General features: G+C 47.4%; 1 protein-coding gene across 4 annotated transcripts in view; it reads left to right on the forward strand.

The window, feature by feature from the left end:
• The first annotated feature begins 7917 nt into the window (after positions 1-7917).
• The window catches only part of SV2B (synaptic vesicle glycoprotein 2B), a 102392-nt gene continuing 91587 nt past the window's right edge, over positions 7918-18722 (forward strand). For 2 of the 4 annotated variants that reach the window (XM_073304204.1, XM_073304202.1), the window contains exon 1: positions 7918-8108. The gene's annotated coding sequence lies outside the window, so the exon portion shown is untranslated. Of the gene's footprint in view, positions 8109-15384; positions 15598-18722 lie in introns of those variants that run through there. The other 2 variants (XM_073304206.1, XM_073304203.1) reach the window with 1 other exon arrangement.

The following is an 18722-nucleotide window of genomic DNA, read 5'->3' on the forward strand; positions in this document are numbered from 1 at the left end:
CTGGCCACGGTTCCCCACCCCAGGCCAATTGATATTCTATTGTTTAACAGTGTGATTAATCGCGATTTATTTTTTAGAGTTAATCGCATGAGTTAACTGCGATTAATCAACATCCCTACATGCAGAGCGTTACTTTGGCTGCTGTGACAATCAGGGAGTCATATCAAAGGGAAACTGATGGGCTGATTTAAGGAACTAACATTAAGCTTTGTGAAAGGGGGGTCTTAGAACAGGGTCAGAAAAGCTCACCATTTCAATGGGAAATGCAGAGTTTGTTCAGATGAATTTCTCACCCAGTATTTTCCTCATTGTTTGTCCCTCTCTGGAGATGTCCTCTGCTCCTATTCAGCAGATTAATTTAACGAAAAGGGAATCAAATTTTATTCTTCAGGTCGTACCCTGATCACCACTGAGGTCAGGAAGGTTTCAGGGTAGCAGCCATGTTAGTCTGTATTTGCAAAAAGAAAAGGAGTACTTGTGGCACCTTAGAGACTAACCAATTTATTTGAGCATAAGCTCTTGTGAGCTACAGCTCACTTCATCGGATTCATCTGCATCCGATGAAGTGAGCTGTAGCTCACGAAAGCTTGTGCTCAAATCAATTGGTTAGTCTCTAAGGTGCCACAAGTCCTCCTTTTCTTTTTGAGGTCAGGAAGGAATCCTTTCCCCCATGTTCACCACTGAGCAACTGGCCAAGTGCATTATAGTTATTTTCATCTGAAGCATTGGCCATTGAGAGGGGGGTGGAGCAGTTAACGGAGCAGTGTTCTGATGCACTCTGACAAAACCCGTGTTCCAATATACTTTCTTTGCACCGTACTACTGGGTCTCATTACATGCTAGTGGCATGAGGGCACATTGCATGGCAGTAATGCCATCACAGGGCTGGGGTTCAGGTGCTCATTTCTTCAGCTGTAAGTTCTGAAGCACACGCGAAACCCCCAAGTAATCTTGTGAAGCATTTGAAGCTCCGATAATTTTCCCCTGAAACCTCTTGCGTTGATATTCTTCCCTCTGGATGGCGATGCTGCACAGGGCACTGATTTGTTTAGCTCTCTCGCATTTAACTGATTGCCGTTGGATTTTCTCTTGTAATTTGGCTGCTGCTCTGGGGAGTGATGATTGCTTGGTAGCAAGACTTCCCATGCACATGAACGACAGTTACGTTGCTGACATCTAGAGTTTTTAGCCCGTGCATTTTACCGGTATCTGACTGCAAATGGGCAGCAAAAACATCATTAGATATTATACTTACCTAGCATTTTACATTGTATTCATCATTGTCTTTACTACTACTGCTCCTGCTAAAGTCTAACAGTGAATCCAATCCAACATTGCCCTGTACTATTCCCTATAGTAAAGGCTGGACTCTGGCTTTCTGAAGCAGAGTTTCATGAATAGTGGTAGTGTTGGGAGGTGGGACTGTGAGGGTTAGCGTCTGAGTGGTAGGGGCTGTAAGAATTCTGCCAGCAGAGACTAGCAGCAGGCAGAACGGCTCCAGGGTGCTGAGGGACCGAGCCTGGATGCGTCAACTGCTACACCTTGAAAATGGTGCAATGTCCACTCCTACTTGGGTCAACCCTTGAGCGCTTGTGGGACCCCATGTGCCACACCTGCCCCTGGGATGTTGTGTGCCACTAGCTTGTCCCCACCATGCCTCCCTCTGGATGTTCAATCTACCTGCTCCTGGGGCGGGGGGAATTCTTGCAACATCTGACTGCCTGAGTTAGCACCAGCCTGCGTTGGTAGGAGCAGAATCAACTTTTGGGTGGCTCGTGACGCAATTTTGGCCTTGCTTTTCCCCTACGTGTCTCCTTGCTAGGCTTGCAGTTGGCCTGGGGATTGTGGGGAGGGTCTGTGAGGAGTTCAGTCCAAACCGAACTGACTCATAATATGGGCTGGGGGATGTGTGTGCCTTACCAGCCTCTTGATGTAGAAGTGGTGCCTGGCTGCTTGACACTTTCCACCCTAACTATTGGTTTATATCCAGTTCTGTTTTCTAGGCCCTTATCATCTCCCCTCTTTGTCTATAGCAATACCTTCCCCTCTCTGGTCTTCCTGCCCTTCCCTCTGCTCCATTCAAGCTACGCCTACTAAAATCATCCTCCTAGCTTTCTGTTCTGACCGTGTCACCCTCCACCCCCTTTCAGTCTTCCACTGGCTCCACCAATCCAGTGCATCAAATACAAGGTTATTGTCCTTATCTTTAAAGCCCTTCACAACTTAGCCCCCCACCCACCCCCGCCTTGTATCTTATCGCATTGCTCCACCAACGGTGGCAGCTTTGGCCACCCATTTGACCTCTTCTCCCCCAAGCATTGTCACATTTTCTTCCACGCTGCCCCTTGTATGTGAAACATCCTCTCTGAGCTCATTGGTGAAGCCTCTACCCTCCTTCAAATCCCTTCTCAGAGCATCTCCTGAGATGCTTCCGGGAGACGTTAACGGAGTAGCTATGGTGGTGGCCAGGAAGGACTTCTCAGATTTAGCTTCTTCATCTTGTGATTTATCATTAATTAAATAAAATTGGCAGAATGGCCTGCTGAGCTACTTGCTACTAATATTGTTTCTCTCATTCTCCCTCCTCTGTTGCTCCTGATGGCTACACCCACTTGCTGTGGCTTGTCTTAAATGGGGTCCCGATCCTGTTATACAGCTGAATAATTTCACTCGTGTGTAAATGATCAGTGATGGCCGGATCGGGGCCTCAGAACATAAGCTTCTTGGAGCAGGCACTGTATTTTATTCTGAGCTTATATAGCATACTGGGGCCCCTGATTGTGCCTGGGATTGCTACCACATCCCCACTGTAATTGTAATAATAAAATGGGCTAATTTTGCTTTTTTTTTAATTTAAATGAAAGCTAGTGCCCTTTTACAAAAAGAGAAAGTGGTAAACGCTGAAACAGATAGGAATTGGGTGAATTTCAGGGCTTTGCGTGGTTTTGATTCCCTGGCCTTCTCTGTCTGAAATGCAAACTAGCATCCCTCTGTCTCTTAACCTTTATGTTTTTTCACAGAAATAAGATTTAAGATTATACATAGATACGATTTGCTAAATGCACAACAGACAGCCTGTCAGGGTTCCTTCCCCACTCTGAACTCTCAGGTACAGATGTGGGGACCCGCATGAAAGACCCCCTAAGCTTATTCTTACCAGCTTAGGTTAAAACCGGGTCCGCTACCAACACCAAGCGATTTAACAAAGAATCAGGGAAGAGCCCACTTGGAGACGTCCCCAAAATATCCCCCCAAGTCCTACACCCCCTTTCCTGGGGAGGCTTGAGAATAATATCCTCACCAATGGGTTACAAAATGATCAAAGACCAAAACCCCTGGGTCTTGGAACAATGGAAAAATCAGTCAGGTTCTTAAAAGAAGGATTTTATTAAAAAAAGAAAGGTAAAAATCATCTCTGTAAAATCAGGATAGAAAATACTTTACAGGATATTCAGATTCAAAACACAGAGGATCCCCCTCTGGGCAAAAACCTTAAAGTTACAGAAAATAGGAATAAACCTCCCTCTTAGCACAGGGATAATTCACATAAAACAAAAGACAAAATTAATCCGCCTTGCCTGGCTTACCGAAACTGGTTGCAATATTGGAGACTCGGATTAGGATGGGTTGGAGAAGATGGATTTCTGTCTGGCCTCTCTCAGTCCTAAAAGAGAATGGCCACAGAAACAAAGAACCCAAAACAAACCTTCTCCCCGCCCCCTAGATTTGAAAGTATCTTTTGTCCCTATTGGTTCCTTCGGTCAGGTGCCAACCAGGTTATTTGAGCTTCTTAACCCCTTACAGGTAAGGAGGAATTTTAGGCTACTCTTATGGTTAAGACACGGCCCGTACAACTGCCCCTGATTTAGGGGGCTCAGCACCTCTAAGAGTCAGGCCAAGTACCCCTGCCCCTAGCAGCTTACAGCTTATGAGCATCGCGTAATATTTAATTGCAGTATGCCGGAGTATAAGTGATAGTGACAGTGGGTTCATTAAATATGCATTGCCTTTGTGTTTTCTGCTTCATACTTTTGCTCTAATTATCTCTTTTGGTTGACATGCTACGAGCAGGAGGTCACTCAGCTGCCACTTAACTTCTTTTGCTGCCTTTGTTTCCACAGTAGGTTTTCACAGAGGGTTTGAGCTCACATGGTAGAGGGCAGGCACAAAACTTGCTTTGTTGTGCAGCAAAGACACAGGACTAATACATCTCCCAGGAGTGCGGTCACAAGAGAAGTTGCCAGAGTAGGAACACGGGTCTCAAAGGCGCGAGGGGTTAGCTGGGATGGGAAGGAATGACACAGACCTTTGTCATTAACATTCCCTCCACGTTTACTTAAAAGAGCCTGAGCAGCATTAATGGTCATGCTGTGGCACTGTGCTTTGTTTGGATGATTGAGCCATACCTCCAGCCGCGTCCCTGTATCCCTGGCTGTGCCACCCACATTGCTCCTGAGTCCCTAGCGGTGCTTCTGGCAGTGATATTTTGAGGATACCTTTGTCTCTCCTCGGTGCAGAAGTAAATGGAGTAGATCATCTGCCAGGAGCAGTTGTGTTGATAATTGATTTTCAGTGGCTTTATAATAGTTTCTCTGGCTTACACTGCTAAATAGAAAGACCTCGGGCCCCCAGCCTGCCCTCTTTGTGGGCTTCAAATTCCCTTTGATGTCACTGAGCCGAGAGAGTCCATGTGGAATGCAGAATCAGGTTCCCTGCAAGTACCATATGGCGTTAGAGAAAATGGGGCTGTCCTTGTCCTTGCCCCTGTGCTTTGCTCTTTGAGGTACCTGCATCCCGCTGGCAGTCATTAACACAGACAGTAGCTTCGCATTCCCACCTGGAGTGCATGTGTAAGTAGGAAACAATGATGCTCACAATGCAATGGAGGAAAATGTTTCCTGGATTTTTATTTTCCAGGCAGCCTTCTTCTGAGTGGCATTAAAATGGAGTTAGGAGCGCATGGCTGGGACAACTCAAGAGCGGGCTTCAGGAAAATATCAATTACAGAAGGTGCTGCACTTTCTGCGTGTGATTCACGCAGGCTGTGGTGGAGATGACATGCAAACAGACTGAATGTGCTTCAAGAAATGAATGCGTTGGGGAAGTCAGAGGCACAGTGACATGGGAACAAAATGGCCCCCAGTGGGGCTGCGATAGATTGGCTTGCAGAACACTGCTCTCTAGTCTAAAGGCCTCGTGACCTAGCCTTTTGCTTCTAATAGTATCATAGAATCATAGAATAACAGAGTTGGAAGGGACCTCTGGAGGCCATCTAGTCCAACAGCCTGCCCAGAGCAGGACCAATCCCAACTAAATCATCCCAGCCAGGGCTTTGTCAAGCCTGACCTTAAAAACTTCTAAGGAAGGGGATTCCACCACCTCCCTAGGTAACACATTTCAGTGTTTCACCACCCTCCTAGTGAAAAAGTTTTCCTAACATCTAACCTAAATCCTCCCCCACTGCAACTTGAGACCACTACTCCTTGTCCTGTCATCTGCTATCACTGAGAATAGTCTAGATCCATACTCTTTGGATCCACCTTTCAGGTAGTTAAAAGCAGCTATCAAATCCCCCCTCATTCTTCTCTTCCGTAGACTAAACAATCCCAGTTCCCTCAGCCTCTCCTCATAACTCATATGTTCCAGTCCCCTAATCATTTTTGTTGCCCTAGTAATGAGCATCAGTTAACTTCTAAAGCACCCCCACTCCAAAGGGATCAGTGCGCTGTGCAATGTAAGAAATGCAAATTAAGCGAATGCATTGCACACACGGGAGAATAAAAGGGAACTGCACATTCAAATGTAATGCTCTGTTTCTAAATGGGTGGGTGCAAAAAACGGCAAGGCCCCGAGGTGCCTGGGGGTTCAACACACCTGGTGTGCCCAGTCCCAGAAACTGCACCTGCAAACGATCAGAGCTGGATATAGTTTGCAGGCCCAGCCGTACTAAGGGAGGCATTTTTTTAAAAAAATTGGTCCCTTAGATTCAAATCAGATGAAATGAATAGAATGAGTCAGCTGCAAAATAAAGGACAAAAGAGAGAGAACAACAACAACAAAAGGGAGTGGAGGGTCAGGGTTTGAAGGGAAGGGGCTGGGTGTGGTCAAATTAATAATCAATAGATCTCAAAGCACTTCACAAAGGAGGGTAGTATCAATAACCCGATGTTACAGATGGGGAACTGAGGTGCAGTGACTGGCTTAAGGTGATGCAGCTCGCCAGGGACCAATCCAGCTCGCCTGTGTTCCAGCCCAGGGCTCTCTCCACTAGGCCATGCTGCCTGATGCAATAGAGAGGGGTGGCTTTAAGGCATTTTTTTAAAACTAGGGCTTTGTGGTGAAACCCCGTCCGGGAGCAGCCCGTTGTCTCCCTCTGGCTCTGTGAGGGCACAGGCAGCTCGTTCTGTGCAGCCAGGAGCTAGCAGGGAGTCTGTGCGTGTGTTATTCCTCTGTCAAAACCTTTCCTTCTGTTACCTGACACTGGATCTGCTGAGGATCTCTTTCCACAAGAGGATGGGCTGGGACAAAGATCGGGGGGAAGGGGGGGAGTGAGTTCCACACACTAGCATCCCCATGGCACATGCCTGATCTCTTGCTGAGCTGCGATACGATAGTGGGACTCTAGGAGGTAGGTGGTGACTGACCAAAGATACCTCTGCTGATGAGGTTCAAGGGGAGGCCAGCATTGGTAATGGGTTCAAGTATCGCACAGAGGCCTGTGAAGTTTTAGCTCTGGGTGGAAGTTCTGGAGTTTCAATGTAGACAAGCATCCAAAATGTGGAGGCTTTCTTCTCAGCTTACATGGAACTTTTGGGAGTGGAGAGCCAGCTGGTGAAGGCAGATTCCCCCCGCACCACTGATGATGGATCGCAGCCCTTCCAGGCGCTATCTGGCTTGGCAGTGCCACAGGGTCAGCTACTCCTTCAGTGTTGGAGGCCATTTGGAGGGTAATTGCAGAATTGCTCCCTTCCACCCCCAACCCCAGAGCAATACAGTGAAGCTCTTCTTGCACTGGTTTCAGAATAGCAGCCGTGTTAGTCTGTATTCACAAAAAGAAAAGGAATCCTTGTGGCACCTTAGAGACTAACCAATTGATTTGAGCATAAGCTTTCGCGAGCTACAGCTCACTTCATCGGATGCATTCAAGCTCACCAAAGCTTATGCGCAAATAAATGTATTAGTCTCTAAGGTGCCAAAAGTCCTCCTTTTCTTTCTCCTTGCCTAAGTGAGGACAGTTCTGTGCCCTGTCTCCCAATCAGTAGAGCAGGTTGATGCCCCATGTTTGTCCCTTCCCAGTCTCCTTATCACTTTCTTGCTCCCATCATCCCCATTTCTCTTGTCTTCCCCTTCACCAGGGGAAGGAACTTGTCTTCTGGTTGCCTGGCACTCCCAACAGCGGGCCTGGGTTCCTATGGCACAGCATCATCTGGCCTCCCAGATTCTCCCTGGCATGTTGGAGGCAGAAGGGGCTTTCAGCTGGACAGCTTCCTCTGGCAGTGGAGCAACGTGGCAGACAACAACAACAGCCTCTCCGATTTGGGCCGAGAGCCACCCCTGGAAAGATGGCTCCAGATGTGGTGGTGGCCAGCAGCACCAGATATGGAGGTGGAGGAAATAATAACGTGGTCGCCCAAATAAAACAGCAAGGAAACATCCTGAATCCTATTTAAGTCTAGAGCCAAAATATGTGTCTGCGTTATAACAGTAAACATATTCCCCTGTGTAACCAAGAACTCTCCTAGAAAATCTTTAATGTTCAGGCGGAGGTCTGGTTACTTTATTACCCTGATTAAATTACACAAGCTTTTCCTTTCTCTCTCTGCCTGCCTTGAAATCTCTCTCTCTCTCTCTCTCTCTCTCTGTCTTTGCACACTCCCTCCCTCCCTCCCTCCCTCTCTCTTTCTTGCTGTGGGGGCAGTGATGCAGGTATGACACAGCCCTGTTCTCCCTCCGCTGGGATCCCCTCTAGTGCATCAGTAACATGCACTGGCTGGCTGGACTGCATCATTGTTCTAGGAGACTCCTGTGCAGTGCAGCCCTCTTTCTTGGAACTCCGGAGCAGGACTGAGCGCAGAGCAGCAGCAGAAGCAAATAACTTCACATTACAGGTAAGAGCAAGTCATTTCTCCTGCTATTGTAGAAACAGACAACAGACATTTTACAGGGATAGCTAATGGCTGATGGGAACCTCGATTCCCAACATTAGTCAGCTGAGTGCCCGGCTAACAGCTGAGGGCTGTGAAGAAATAGGGAAACCAAATGAAATAAAACAAAAGAAAAATGTCCCTGAAAAGGAGGAGGCTCAAGGGCACGAGCTCAGCAGCCTGGCTGGCATGAAGTAACAGGGATTGTAGGGTACTTTGTTATTGTAACTAGATCAGCAGTGTCAGAGCAGTCAAGACCAAAACAATTCAGACTAACACCGGTTCCCTCCCTGGTTCTGTTTATCCTCTCCTGGGAGTGGTAATGAGCTGCAGTTTGTAGTTTTCGCTACGTTGAAGGTGCCCAGACTGAAGCGAGACAGGGTTATTTTAGGAGGACAATTAAAATACCTGCTGATGTTGTGTGTCTGGGAGAGGGTGTAGCGGCGGGCTGTGCATGCGTGAGGTGTGTATAAGTGGGGTGTGTTGTATATGCTTGTGGGGGGGTGTACAGATGTGTTTGTCTGCATCTGGCTGAGTCGTGTGTGGGTTGTAGGGTCCCCACTCTCCCCTGCCCCGGGCACAACACAGCAAATCCGCATGTTAATTGTCCTCTTTAAATAATCCTGTCTACCTCAAGGGATCATGAATGTAGCTCAAACTAAAATCAGCAGCTGGTCACTTCAGTCAGCAAAGAATAAAGGCAGCCACTGAGGGCAAGGTAAAGATTTTCAGTTTGAACTGTGGCTGTAATATATCTTGGTTTCTCTGACGCAGCTCATCTGGTTAAATAAACCTCTGTGTGTGTGTGTGTACATGCGTATGTGTCTGGGGACAGGTGCTGTTCAGCAGAGATTTTCATATACAGACTGCAGTAATACAGTCCCTCATACTGAGATCCCATAAAAACCATAGGCATGAACTGGATCCATCACAAGGCTCCTTGACACGTGTGCCCATGGCTCCGAGGAAACCAACAGAGTGATTGTAGCAGAGCAGGGAAGAGGGGACCCGGACTGTAGCGCTTTCTCCTGTGTGCAAAGGGGAACCCCGGGTTGGTTTTGATCAGGTGCTTTTCACATGACACCTGAATACATGGGCTCAGAGGGCTTTCTTCCCATGGAAAGCCTAGGCAGAAATGAAAGGCAGGTAGGGAGTGAGGGATGTTCCTGGCAGGGCTTTAAAATTGCTGCAAGCCGTACCTATCCAGGCTCCTATTTCTTGTCACCTGCAAGAGGAGAGAGAAAGAGTTAATCCCATTGCTTGGCTGGTCAGATTTTAATATACTATAGTGCTGCATTGTTCACCTCCTGGTGAAAAGACCCAGCCACATGCCTGCTCCTCAGCTGGCAATTAACTCTACCACTTCTGCAAGAATTTCACATCAGGCTGCCAGCTTACCCTGTCGATCACTTGTAATCCAGACAGGTAACCCCCTCCCACAGGATACATGGGCAGGCTTTGAGGAGAGGAGACCGCCTAGAGTTTCCTCCAGAGTCTTCCGCTGGGAGGAGCAGGGTCGCCCTCCACCCTTCAGTGGAAAAAGGAAAGTGTTTGCCCCCAAGCCCTGCAGATCTGAGGATTCTCTACAGTCCTGGGCCATCTGCAGGAGGACCCTGTTCTTCTACTGGCTCCTCACAGATGGGCTTTGGGCACTGCAGAGCAAAGGGCCATTGGGATGTGTCACTCTGATGGTCACCTGGGCCTACAAGAATGAAAAGTCTCTTACAGCCTTCCCTGAATGCCTTCCTTGTGCAGGGGTATTTGAAAATGTAGGTTGCCCTGTGATATGTGGGTTTATGCATCAGCTTTGCCAGCGTCCCTTGCCTGGCTCCTGCGTTATGCTGAGCATCCTCAGCTCTCACTGAAGTCAACATGGGTGCAGAGGATCCAGCAACTTGCAGGAATTGCTCAGCACCTCACAAGGTTTTGTAACAAGTGTCTGATTCCCCAGTTGCATTTCCCCGGGCTGGCTGGAGACCAGTCCATTGCCAAAAGGAAAGATTGCATTTGTTTGGGATTTATCCACCCAGAACTGATGAATCTGTGTCATGCTTCTTTTCTACAGCGAGTTTGAGGGGTCTTTCAGCAGGTTTTCTGCAGGCTGGGAGCAGATGCCAGAGACTGGGTTGCATTTCTCCAGAATTCTGACCATATAAGAGTGACCTCTTGGAAGCATTACTAGGACCGCCCATTCTCCTTTAAAAATAGCACACCATGGTAGAAGCTGGTCTCCTTTCCTTAGCCAGGCTGGAAAAGGCTGATGTCCAAAGACCTATGGCTGGAGATGAGACTTGAGGTGATGCCCCTTGTTTTTCTGAAAGGGCTGAAACAATTATTGTGGGTACCCTGGGAATGTTACCAGAGGGTCACTGCTGTACAAACAGAAAGCCACCAGGCAGTGAGATGCTTATCTGGTTTGCCATTCAGCTCCCTCAGTTGGCAGGAGACGTGTTATTTGCACCCATCATGAAGGTGATGTGTTATTTGCATCTGTCTGGGGTCTGTGACGTGCTGCAATGCAGAGGCCAACCTCAGACAGATCTTTATTCAGGGAAGTGATCTGGAAAGATGGGGCCCACGTTCATGAATTCTTCCAGCAGGCTCTGATTTTGCACTCCTACTTGTAAGTGCACATCAGGGTGCGGCCCCAAAAGCAGCCATGGACCCATCCCCTGGGTGCAAATATACACAGAGTTTGTATGCACAACTGACAGTCTGCATAAAGTGTGAGCGCAGACACTTCATGGGGTGCAGTAAACCACTTGGACAAAAGTGAGAGTGCACTATGCTAAGGTAGGAGTGAGCATCCGTGTCAGGGCCTTTATTATCCTGGGGTTGTGAGCGTGTATGTATACTTGAGTGGGAGACTGCCAGGAAGCTGGAGAAGGGCTGCACACAGGTCTGGAGGTATGTGTTTACCTCTTGTACATTCTGCCACAAGAACAGACCATAGATCCAGAGCTGGGAGGAAGGGTGGAGGACGGCAGGCAGAAGGGAGAGAACAGTGGAGACGTTTTAAGCCCCCATCTCCCATGTGACCTGTGGTAATCCTGCCCACTCCATCCAGCAAATCCTAGGGTAAAATGGCGCCTCTGAACAATGGGTATTTGGAGTTAAAAGGCAGAAAGCACGGGGTGAAGGGGCTGGCTCTTATTTGATGTATAATATGTAGGGCCACTATTTAAGCTACTCTTATTCTCCATACTAAGTGCTGAGAGACACAGACTCTCCCTCCGCTGCTCAGTACTGACACTGAATAGTTTTCTGGCCGCAGTACAAAATCCCAGGACTGCAAACAGTCCTGACAGGGGAAGCCCAGGACTCTGCCCGAGGGATCCCGCTTCCCATATTGTCAATTCCCCAAATTAATTTTCCGGATCAGGAGCTGAGTCTTTGAAAAAGGTTTCGCCTGAAAAAATTATGGAATTACTCCCGTGCTAATGAGCAGTTTAATGTTACGGCAGCTTAAAGTCCTGCAAGGAAAAAGGAGCCTTAGCAGTGAACTAAAGATACCATGAGAACAGGGAGGCTGGGATGTCTGGGCAAGGGGATGGAGGGGCATCACTGAGTCATTGAAATACACTGTTTGCAGGGCCAGCCTTCACTGTAAAGAAAAGAAACATGGTGGAAAACTAAGCTGAAGAGCCCTACAATAATATCTTCGGCAGTCCCTAATCTCATCCCCTTTTCTGCTGCGGGGACCAAAGGGGCAGGCAACCCACAGATTGATTCTTCTCCTCCAAAACAAGCGTACTCCGGCCAGCAGCAAGAGACAGCTCCATGCCTGGTCACCTGCTATGGGAGCAGAGCTGTAGGGCGGAGGAATTGCAGTCTTGGATCAGACCCGTGGTCTAGTTAGTCCAGTATCCTGTCTTTGACATTGGTTGGCACTGGATGCTTAGAAGAAGGCTGTAAAGCTCCCGAATGGATATTGGGAGAGTTCCTTCCTACCTCAGGCAGTCAGTGGCTGGCTGCTGCCTGGAGGTTGATCTCTCTGAGATGTTTCTATCCTAAGTCATGCAACTGCAAATGGTATTCTTCTTATTCCCATAAATAAGTAAGGGACCAGAAGGGGAGGCAATTATTTGACTTGTAATCACAGCCAGGTCACCCCCTCCCACAGGAGGGGAGGCAGCTATTTGACTTGTAATCACAAGTCAAATAATTGCCTCCCCCTTTTGGTCTGGGATCGCAGGGAAAAGCAGCTCCTTAACCGATCTTCCACTCCCAGGTCCTGACCCTGAGGTCTACTCCATGCAGCTGAGGTCTACTCCATGCAGGCCCTGAGCTGGGTGGACAGCAGAGAGGCAAAGGTGGCTTTCCATCATTTTTGTGCTTTCCTGGTCTTGGAGTCCGGAGGGGGTCAACTTTGTCTGTCGGTGCAATTTAGGACAGCCTCAGGGCTACTCTAGCCTACACTGGCTCCAACGGTCCCCACTGGGGCATTGAGGCAGCTGGAGGTTGCTGGAGCTCAGCAGCACGTTGGCATACCCTCCTCCCTGGCCACATCCCCAAGACCCTTCTTATGATGGTGCATGTGAGGAGGGGATGGTGTAGACCTGGCTTAGCGCCTTTTTCCCGCCACCCTGGCACGAAGGGGGCAAGAGTGGGGTTGAGGCTGTGCCCCCCCCCCATAATGTGCACAGCACGCTACGCTGTAATTTCACATAGCCAGTGTGCCCCAGGAGTTAGCTTTCATCTTCTAGACCATAACTATGGACTCCAAGTACGCACCCTGAGGCCCCAACGAACAACCACCACATGGCTTAGTCAGTTGCTTTCTCAGTAGGAATGTGCGCATCTGGGGATTTCACTGCATCCGTCATGCTGGCTTTGACATTCTGACTAGGGACCTGGTTCTGCTCTGGCTGACGCTGGTTTTATTCTGATGTGGCTGCCCTGACTACAACGGGGTTCTCTGGATTTACTCTGCGGCAAGCGAGAACAGAATCAGCCCTCTGGGTCTAGCTGGGGGAGTGGAGTGGGGGAAATCTCGCTGTGCGAGATGAGATGAAATGAAAAGGAAGGGCCAGTCTATATTTAGGCAAGGGCTCTGTTCAGAGCAGGTAATCCTCTTTCCGTGAATTATCCAGCCTGGGGATTAGACCGCTTTAAACTCCTCACCAGGCCTCCCCCGCACCAGGAGGCCACCGTGGAATTGACTGGCTTTATGAACACATAGCGGGCAACAGATGGCAGGAGGATGGCAGAGGGAAGGCTGCTGCTGGCAGGCTTGTGCGTCCCTCCAAGAGCTTGCTCACGGCCCAGATGCGCAGTGACACAGGAGTGACGTGCAATGCTACATGGTTCGTCAAGGGGTGACCATTAAGAAAGAACATGGAGCTGAGTGCGGCAGCAGATAAAGGGAGGGATGACAGGCACAAAGCAGCCCTTTCCCAATGCACAGTATTCCTGCTTCCCTGTCACATGCCATTTCTTCTGACGCAGGGAAGGGAAGCTCCCTGGGTTGCTTATCAGGTGCATCGCTCTCCGTCTGGAAGCTGTTCCTGACCTGCCTTGCTCTGCCAGCATCTGACCTGCTTTGGCTGGCTATAGAAACTAAGCCCTGGGTCTGCAGGTCCATCCCATCTGTCTTGAGTGGGAATGAATCACTATCAATATTAAATGATGGGTCTGGCAGCATGGGGGCAGGAAGGCGACACAACCAGGGAAAAGATGGGGGTTGGAAAGGCTGGGATGTGGTGTCAGGAGGACTGGGTGGCATTAGGGAAAGAAAATCCTTCTCACCACAAGTTGTGTGATGGGTTCCTGTGCAATGAGCCGGTGGGTCTCAGTCTGGTGCCTAGTGAACAAATGTCAGCATAAAAAAAGGGTCCCTTGTTGACTTTCTCACTACAAAGACTGAATGTGCCATAGAGAATAAACTCCCCTCTAAGGGTGGGCCCTCCGGGTCAGAGTTTTGGTGGGGTGACAGGCATGGATGCGCTGCCATTGCACATCTTGTCCGTGTCCTAGGGATACGTGACTCGGTTCTCCAGGGCTATCAGGCCAGCTCCTTTTGCCATCACTACATTCACTTGAAACTGGAGATCCTTTTCTGAAGCAGCAACAGGGCCACTCTTTGGAAGAGTGAGCTGTAGCTCACGAAAGCTTATGCTCAAATAAATTGGTTAGTCTCTAAGGTGTCACTAGTACTCCTTTTCTTTTTGCGAGTACAGACTAACACGGCTGCTACTCTGAAACCAGGCTATTGTTAGTTCCCCTGGGATTTATGTGAGCTGGGGTTCTGCCTCTGCCCCCCAGGTGTAGGGTTCATTTTACACCCCCTCCCCCACTATCCTTTATTTATGTATTTATTCTGCCTCTCCTTTCACTTGGAAATGGCTAGACATTTTTTATTCCCCTAGTTTCTCTCTGCACTTTCACCACTGGCCTCTGACGTTGCTACTATGTCGTTTCAGCCAGGAGTGAATTCTGATGACAATAAAAGCGAACTCTTGTCGGATCCTGGAGTGACAGGCTGTGGGTGCAGTTGCTATCCCACAAGCCCATCCTTAGAAACCCAGGGCCTGAGAGGGCTTCAGCTGCATCAGCGTTAAACTGTGGTGAATGACGCTGATCTTTTCATGGGGAACTGAATTCTCTCAAGGGACACCATTGTTCATGCATTTAAATAGTGTTTAACATACTCTCAGCTCTTCGTTGTACTTCCTCAGAAACCTAAATCTGGCATTTTGGTCCTATTACATTTTCTCTTCCCAAAATTAAGACAAATTTTGTGCCCTATCCTGGCACTCAGTATTTTGGTCCAACTCTTACTGAAGTAATTTGGATGATGTCATATAAATAACTTCTGTGGGAGTTTGATTAGAGCAAGGAATCCATGATTGGCCCCGTAAGTAGCTGTTGGAAGGGTAATACCTGTTTAACTCTCCTCTGAGACCCGGCTGGGAACATCAGTACTTGCTTTGCTTTGACTGACAGGTAGAGTCAGGGCTGCCAGTTATTGCTCGTTTGTGCTAGAACTAGAATTAAACCAAAATGCCCCGCTGGAGCCGAGAGAAGAAAAGGCCACTGAGTGCAAACAGCCACTGCCTTTAATATCAGCTATTGTCTTTTTCTCTCTGTGTTGAGCATGATCAATTTCCTGTTTAAGTTAAAGTCAACACATCTGTCACTTCAGCATCTCCGGCTGCCTGGCTCCCTCCCCCACCTGCCCTCCCACTCTGTCTGCAGTCTCCCTATCCTCTACCTGCTTTGTTGCTGGCGTGTATGTTTTCTGTGGTGGCTGATGGACTCGTGCCCTGCTGGTGGCTCTGTTCCGTTTGCAGTGGGATGATCGGCTTGGCTCGCAGAGCATTTACTCCTAATCCCCAGTTTGTGACAGCCTAGTGGCAAAGGCAACTCTTCTGGGGCTGCTGTAGCTGAGAGCAGTGGGGGAAATGATTGGCAAATGGCTGGTGATTCTGGGATGACACATTTCCTAGTTCTGGTAAGAAATGCTTTTCCATTTGGTCCCCTTTCTGGGCATTTGGTTACAGACAGTGACAAGGCTTAAAGGGATAAACGGCAGAGCGGGGAGGAATTTGTGAAAGAGATGGACAAATAACAGAGTCAATGTAATTTAGACGGAAGCCTTTCCAGGAGCAAATGTTTATTAGAGCAATTTATTTACCACTAGTGCATGGCTTCCAGCTAGTCAGATCATACAGTGATGAAGGCAGTTGAAGTACCTAGCCAGGTACAAGGCAGTAGCTGACGTTATGTTTTCCCTCTATGGGTGTTTCTATGTGCCTTTTCCAATTAGGTATGGTTATTAGATAGATCCCACAGCCAGACCTAAAAGGCACTCTCTGTCATGCAGTTCTGTGGGTGTAGCTTGTGGAATGCTTCTGTTTCTATTTGATGCCTTTCATAGCACTGGCTTTGGAAAGTCATTTATGAATATGTGTCTCTCCGTTGAGAAATAAAGCCCTTCAGCTTTCCTGAGTGCTAAACTTTCTCCTGGTAAGCAAAGTCGGCATTATTCCCTGGAACTGGTCTCCCCAGTATCGGATGCATTTAAAATATAGAGAGAAGCAGTGAGGTAGTTGCAGACAAAAATGAGAGTCTAGTCAAAACTATGAGCAGATCTGTGAGATATTCAATGTCCCAGACATCTGCTTATTTTGAATTTGAAGTCATTGAACTGGTTTAATTTACGGGGCTCTTGAGCTGATAGACAGCCTGGGCCAGATTCCAGTGAAACCAGCGCAGTTATTCCGCGGTGAATTTGGCCTCATTTGCTTAAAGAGGAACAGTGAGCTGTAGCTCACGAAAGCTTATGCTCAAATAAATTTGTTAGTCTCTAAGGTGCCACAAGTCCTCCTTTTCTTTTTTCTTAATAGCAGTCTGGCTGTGTTGGGTCAGCAAAGGTCTGTCCCTAATATACCTCTAGTGATAGGAGGGAAATGAAAAGCATGATGATGCATCTTCAATGATTCTGCTAATAGATGGAAAGCACTGACCCTCTTAGCATTTCTGGATCCCTTCCTAAAACTGGTGCCTTGGTCCAGGAGTTCCTGAGACCCTTTTGTGAGAGGGCTTGTAAAAGCATTCAGTTGGTGATTCCAAGATGGGTTCCTTCTGTGTTTCTGAGATTAGGGTTAACAAAGATCTGCCTAGAGAAAACAACCAAACTGGTTTGTTCACAAAAATTAAACCACCTCCCTCTGTCACAGACATTCTTCTGATTGTTTCTACATACAGTGAAACTTGCACTAAGGAGGGCCCCTGTTTTAATTACTAACTTTGGAGCTTCCCTATGGTTTCCAGCACAGTTACATTAAACTTTTAGTTAAAGATCCAGCTCTGCCAGGTAGCTGACTTTTGCTGAGCCCTTGGGTGGTTGCTTCAGACATATTTCAAAGTAACAGTCTTTGTATCAAAGCCACCAATAAAATAGCACTGGAACAACGGCTGAAGAACAAGCACTAAAAGTGGAAGGGTCTGCATGCCTCTTGCCATCCAGATGCTGTACAATGGGGGGATAGCACAGTAACTCTAGACTGAGGTATTTGTGGGCCTTGACTATTTCCTCTATGATGCCACTGAACAAACGGAAAGACTGCAGAGCAAGGTTTCTAAGTGATTTGAGCCGTGTGTATGTCCCAGAGAGAACAGCCCTTGTTGCCTGTAATGGAACCACAAGGCTTGGTTTTTAAAGGAGCATAAATCTTTCATTGCTATGTGTTTTTTGGAAAGACACTGTCGAGTTAAAAATTAGAAATTTCTATCAATTAATTCCCGTGCCTAGTTAAATTATAAAAACGGGAGGAATGTATACATCCAGTTCATTTTTTAATTATCTATTGTGTGGTGTTTGTTTACTTATTAAATTTCTCTCTGCTTGAACTTTGAAAAGAGAATGGTCAATTTCAATTGTTTTTTCCCCCCTAGTCAGTTTCTCCAATCCCGCAATGCTGCTGGGATTCCAGGTGCTGCACAGGAAGGTTAACTCTATTTTTAAAAGAACATCTTGCAGTTGTAAAATCAAAGTGAAAAAAATCCTGGAAACATCCCTCTTTGTGTTAGGGTCGATACATGCTCAGAACTGGAATTTTGGGGCCAAATTTTACCTGACAATGAGTCTTTAACTCTTCAAGGTCTGCTCTTTTTCAGGGGGCCAGTCAAATAAATGCTACGGTAGGGTGTGTGTGTGTATGTGTGTGTATGTAATTTGTAGCATCCCAAAGATATTTCCTTGATGGCAATTACATTATGTTTGGGGAACATATTCCTGTATACAGATGGGAACAACTTGATGTCTTCCAGATGCTTGAATGTCCAATCAGAACTCCTGTTTGGAGGTTGGTCTTTTAATATAGCCAAATGGGATAAAATGGATAGATTTGTCCCCTTTTAAATATCTACCCATGATGATCAGCGATTGCACTCAGAAACTACCACTCTCACGGCAGAGTCTTGAACCTTCCCTGTGAGATCAAGGTGTCCTGAACAAAGAACACAGTAGAGTAAATGGCAGTTCCAGTGGAGGTCTGTGGTACTGTGCATTGATACCATGGGATATTTAGCCCATCAACAGGATGTAATTGAGAAACTGTAAAGAAAAAACTTTACAGTGGGGAAAACTTCCACATTTATTCAACATAAATATAAATCCAATAACCTCATTCCTCTCTCTCTCTCTCTCTCTCTCTCTCTCTCTCTCTCTCTCTCTCTCTCTCTTTTTTTTTTACCACATCTGCTAAATTATCACAAGCTATTTGTGTTTTAAACGAGGACTTCTTCCCTCACAGCCCATCTGCTCAGCCTGTTTGTTCCTCCAGCAAAGTCACGATTCTATTATCATGTTGTATGACTGTGGAGGGCAATGCTGCGGGGATGGGACTGCAGCTTTACTTGGGGATGGGATAAAATGGAGAGGGGTGGGCTGAAAGGGGGAGAGCCACTAGTGAAAAGGGGGAGATGGAGAGAAATACACCAGAGCAGACGTATCAGGAAGTGCTGGCCACAGAAAAATCCCTCATTGGTTTTTTTTGGTATAAATGTTTCTTTTTTTTCAATCTTGTCCTAGCATGAAAGTCACCTTTAAACTCAAGATACCAGAAAGCCCTC

Source organism: Lepidochelys kempii, chromosome 10 (assembly GCF_965140265.1).
Source record: "Lepidochelys kempii isolate rLepKem1 chromosome 10, rLepKem1.hap2, whole genome shotgun sequence".
In the NCBI taxonomy this organism is placed as follows: domain Eukaryota; kingdom Metazoa; phylum Chordata; order Testudines; family Cheloniidae; genus Lepidochelys; species Lepidochelys kempii.